We start from the raw sequence: 6,039 nt of genomic DNA on the forward strand, positions 1-6,039 counted from the left end.
TGCATGAAATTGGTGTGGAATGCCTCTAAATAGTGTAACAAATGAATGTGCAATAGGATGACTTTCTGAAGATGTGAGAGTGACATGGTGTGGAATATTTGAGTGCTTGAATATGTCATGTTGCATGTTGTAAAGTATGTTTGAAAGTATGAGTGATTGTGGGTGACTATTGGATTGGAAAATAGCCTTTAAATGGTCCACACGGGTAGACACACGGCCGTGTGTCTCAACCGTGTAGAGGACACGGCCTAGCGCACGGGCGTGTGCCTTGGCCGTGTGCCCCTAAGTGAGTCATGACATCATATACAGAATGTCCAGGTTTTTGGACACATGCGTGTATAGGTCATGTGAGAGACACGGGCCAGGGACACGGGTATGTGCTCGGCCGTGTGAAAATCCCTGTAGGTTCGAAATGAAAAATAAATTTTAGTAATTCCACACGGGTATGGGACACGGGTGTGTCCCAATGCACACGAGCGTATGCATTGCCTCCACACGGGTATGTGATGCTTAAACCTAAAAACTTTCTTAGAATTCTCTTAAGTTCTCGGTTTAGTTTCAGATTTCTTTTAATGTATGTTTTGGACCTCGTAGGTCCATAATAAGGATAATATGATCTTGATTGACCGGTTTTAATTTGGAATGAAATTTTATGACCCTTATTTTCCAAAAATACCTTGTTTATGTACGGTAATGCCTCGTACCTTATCCCGGTCTCAGGTAGGGGTAAGGGGTGTTTCAATATTACAGCTAAAGGTTTAGCCCAGGTATTGAAGGATTTATGTATTAAGGAACACAATGGAGTATTTCCAGTTAGGAGTGTTATACTGTTGAAAGGGCTTTATTGAAGCCTATTAGGAAAATTTGGTATCATTTCTTGAGGAACCGACTTATGTCGTTTACACATAATACAACTGTTTTGAAAAAAAAAAGAATGCTTTTGCTGTACTCCATTATTAAAGGGAAAAAGATTAGTTTTGAGAGGATCATTTTTCAAGAAGTACATTAGTGAGCTGAGAAGAATATTGGTAGTTTAAACTTTCCCTCACTTATTACTACTCTATGTTGAATCGCCCAAGTCCTTCTCAATAAGAGGGAGGATATCACCCCTAACAAGTGTGGGCTGACTAGGACCATCTTTGCCAAGATCCAAGGCACTGATGCTACCAAGGCAACTCAACATAGCCATTCCACCACTTCCTTTGCTGTGCATACTCCCACAACGGCACCTCCAGTTTCTTGTAGCTCTATTGAATAGCAAATAGTGCACTCCTTGAAGCAGTTAGAGCAGAGGATGTCCCTTTTTGAAATTTAGCAGTTTCACCTAGCTGAGGAGAAGGCATAGCCCAGTAGCAGCAAACTAAATATTTAGCTATGTGAGGAGTGGGGATTTGGCTCTAAGGAAATCCCTACAAAAGAATTTTACAAAGTCAATGCAAGAATTTCCTATCTTCCCAGCCACCTTCCTTCCATTTGCTACTACCAAGAAGCCCAGTCAAGCTACTGCCGAAGCACTTACTCAAACTATTACGGAAGAGCCTAAAAGGACAACATCTTTAAATACTAAGAAGGAGGAAAAATGAGGAAAGGTTGATAATGCCACCACTACCACCACCAAAGGGAAAGATCCTGATCCACCTTAGCCATCAGCTCTCGTATCTGCACAGGATCATAACGTTGATCGTCTAATCAATGAACTCACAGAAACTGACAAGGAAGGGAAAGAGATGACTCTTAAAAAAAAGAAGTGGCGGTACAAAGTCAGCGCTTGAAAATCCGTTCGTCGAGCAAAATGAAGTATCTACATGCTAGTCCAAGCCAGTTAATTTTTTTTTCTTTCATGAATCTTGCATTTCATTTCTATTGTTATGGCATTTATTGTAAAACTTTCTCTTTGGTTGTTCTCTTATATATTTTATCATGCATTGAGTACAATGCATCCATTAGGTTTGGGGGTGTGTTGTGCATTTAGATTGCATGTTATATTTAGTATGTATGATCATTTTAGTATAGTCATTTTAGTTTAGCTGAATCTGTTTTGCCACAACAATGTAACTATTACGTATTGTTTGCCTATGTGGACTACAATTTGTACTTATGATGTTTGATGATGAGCTTAGATTCTGCAATACACCTAGAACATGTGACAATGGATTAGGTGAATTTAGCTTAGGATTGGTTGCTTGAAAATTAATTTCTAAAAATGTGATGTCTTATATTTAGTTTTTTTCTGGTTATAATGAGTATCTTCTAATGAGCTTAGGGACTCTTGAAGCCAAAATTCAGTCATTTTGCCTTGGCATTATTAAGTAAAAGACAACAGGCACTCCAATGCTTAGAATTTCTAGCAAGCCAGCACCAATTTGTTTGCTCCATCATGTTGTTGATTAGAAATGTGAGTTTGAGTAAGAGTGTGTAATAGAAAGTAAATAAATTACAGGCACTCTGCTGTAGTAATGGGTTGAGTAGTTGAGGAAGTAATTGTTTGCTCCATCCATCTTCTAAGATAAAAGCCTTAGCTTCAAGAGTGATTTCTGTTTAAATTGTGACATGATTGAGTACTAGGTAATTCAGTGTATGCTCCATTGTGATTATCAAGTTAAAGAATTTGGTGACATGCTAAATCCCCTAATATATAAATATTTAATTTTTTTTTTAAAACATAAATGTAAATGGTTTATGCAAGTATGATTAGAGCAAAGGTGACTTAATTTTAGGTAACAAATGAACTGAGTAAGCTAGGAGATATTTTGCTATGGCCAGAACATATATGGAACTTAGAAATTCTTGTTTGTAGGGAGCAATTTTCTACACTACCTTCATTAAATCAAAGCTTTGAAACTCGAATAGGTTTTTAACGAAAGAAGATGGCTGAGAATTAATATATATTGGTCTTTGAATAGATTGATAGTATAAGATAGGTACATGCACTGGCAATACTACTGAATACATGCATTTATGAATATTTTGCTTGAGGACAAGCAATAACTCAAGTTTGGGGGTGTGATAACTGTTGCAACGATTTATATTTCATTCTTTTAGACTTAACTAATTGCTTGTACTTGGGTACATTTAGTGGCGTGTTAGGACATTTTAGTAGTATTTTTATCATTTACATTAGGACCTTGGACTGTGTTTACATGTTAGATACTTTTAATTGCATGTGGAAGGGTTGTGTTTGGTGGTTTGACAGGTGCAAGATATGGAGAAAGAAGTAAAGGAGTGATGGTTTATTAGGGCAAAAGGTTGGAAAGTTTGCTATCTTGTATGTCGTGGCAATTCAAGAAGATGACTGAATCAACACTCAACGCATACTAGTCTCAGCCCAACTCTACTTGTACCAAAAAAATCTGCCTAAAAATTAGAAGAGGATATCGTGGGCTGTTGAAGCTATCCTAGAAAGAAATATTTATAAAAATCCAAAAGAGGAAACCCTAAAGGGTATGAAGATCCTGAGGCAACAATAAAGGTAGCGATTGAGTAGAAACAGAAAGAAGAAGTTGAAAGTAGTCTCTCTCAGCCACCACAGGACACTGAGCTACTAGATTGTGGATTGGTTGGATTAGTTGGATTGAAATTGAATGATACAAGTGCGTATTCGACCGACTACCTGTAGTAAAATCTAGACATAGAGCAACATCTGTGTACAATGAAGACAAAACAGTGTAGGGTGCCGTACTAAGGCCTATAGACATAGGCCAGGTAACTTCAGATCTTGCTCTCAAAAGAAGCAGGTCACTTTAGGTTTCTTCTGAGCAGTAGGTTAAGTACGATTTTGCTGATGCATTCTTAAAAGTCAGGGCAGAGTCTTGGTAATCCTAACCTTCCAATAAACATCGTAGACCTTTTATCCATTTGTCGTAGTATCTTTGCTATAGCATTCATAGTTATTTATGTAGTCACTCGTATTTTATTCACGTAATTATTCTCATAATTACCATTGCATTTTTACTCTTTCTTTGCCTTAACATTTTCCAATATTAGTCAGTATACATTTTGCACTTATCCTTATTATTTTAATTTACCACAGCATACTTAACTCGGTTTTGCAATAACATTAATCTTTATCATAACTTGACCATTTCTATACCTAATCCGATCCCTATGGAGACGATCTCACTTATCACTTTATTACTTGATTCGACGTGTATATTTGCACAATTAGTATATCATATTCACACGCAATAGTGATCCATCTCAAGAATACGAGAAGAGGTGAGTAGGAATGTTGTTTAGATGGTAAGCGACAGTAAAGGGTGAAATTTTGGATAGATTGGTAGATTTCGAATATCAACCCACTTTAGAATATCAAATGTTCTTCGCTTGTAATTAATAAGGAAGCTACTGTTAGTGAACTGGTTGATGTGAATGGGAATTTGGCATGAAATAAAAATTTGTTATGGCTGAACCATTCTCTTTTAAGGAGGATCTCAACTAGTTTACCACCAAAAGATGAGGTTGAACCGAACTGTATTAGTTGGAAAGGAAAAAAATATTTGGCTTTATCAATGTCTAATGCTTATAAAATAATAGTTGGTGTAACATACGCTACCCGACCCTTTTGTCAAGTTCGGGTATCGAATGCCACAATTTTTCGAATGACTTAACGAGATTTCTTTTCTGAATTAAATTTTATTCTTAATCAACTTATATTAACTAATGATACAACCTTAAAGCTCCACTTTCATAATAAACTACAAATTTATTTGGACCGAGGCTCGAAAACATAAAATGACAACTACAACCTTAAGGCGAACCCTCTTTGGGTGCCCTTTTGTACACATACAAGCTTCCGTAATCCACTTTGCTTCTAGCGTGGTCTTGCTTGGTCCCTCTCGAGTTCTATATCCTTTATCAACATGCGTGTAAGCAGAAAACTTATAAGTTTGGAAAGACTTAGTGAGATCCACTTAGGGAATTTAAGAAGACATATGGAAGCATTCAGATTAAATTTTAACTCTCTGATAATCACATAAAATATTATTGGCATTCGATGCTTGGTGACTGTCCAAGTTATTTCTATGTTTATGTTTGGCCCAGATTTCTCTACCCTCACGACCTCAGAGCACTAGGGCTCAGTAGAGATGTGAATACCTTTACTTTTATTTAAATATCCCCACAGAATGCTTCTTAATCATAGACAGTTCCTATCATAGGAACTCAATGAAATCATAGACAGTTCTTATCTTTCGGCGGACTTTACTGGCCAACTAGCCCTGGCTTACACTTCCTCTTAAAAGGACCCAATTTAGGCTATCAAACCCTTTGGTTAGGCATTTCTATCATTTTAATATATGCATAGGACTATGTCCCAGTGTAGACTTAAGCATGACTGTTTACTTTGTTTGGGATCCACAGATTCCATGGTGGACTTCCTGTTTTACTATCTCAACGGGCTACCTCGTGTTTAGTATCCTAGAGAATTATCTCGTATTTCATGTTTCGTCAGGCTATACTGGTTGTCATAGCCCGACTATGGTTTTACATCTCAAATTCTCCATGTTTACTGTCTCAACGAGCTACCCCGTCTTTAATGTCTTATTAGACTATCCTTAATGTCGTAGTGTCTTTTAGTTATGGTCTTACATAATATAACCCCATTTTTATTATCTCGACGAAATATTGAAAGATGTCATAGCCTCTTTCAACCATGGTTTTAATTTTGTTTAATCATACTGGCATGCTTTCACATGATGTCATAGCGTTTTTCAACCATGGTCTTACTCATTTCTATTATGATGTCATAGCACCTTTCAGTTGTGGTCATACTTATCTTAATAATGATGTCATAGTGTTTATCAGTTATTGTCATACTTAATTTAGGTGTATAGCCTCCGATCGAGTCCATGACCTAGCTATGATCTTTCTTATATACCCATCCATTCGTATTCTTTCCATTCTTCCATTTCACTTTTCTTAAACCTTGTTGTTCAAACGTCGTAGTATCCCTTCCGTAAGGCCCGGAGCTTCGCTCATCATAGGTGCACATAGAAACACTGTATGGCAGTATATAATAAAATCACCCCTTTTTCTCGTTCC

This window comes from Gossypium arboreum, chromosome 4 (assembly GCF_025698485.1).
Source record: "Gossypium arboreum isolate Shixiya-1 chromosome 4, ASM2569848v2, whole genome shotgun sequence".
Taxonomy (NCBI): domain Eukaryota; kingdom Viridiplantae; phylum Streptophyta; class Magnoliopsida; order Malvales; family Malvaceae; genus Gossypium; species Gossypium arboreum.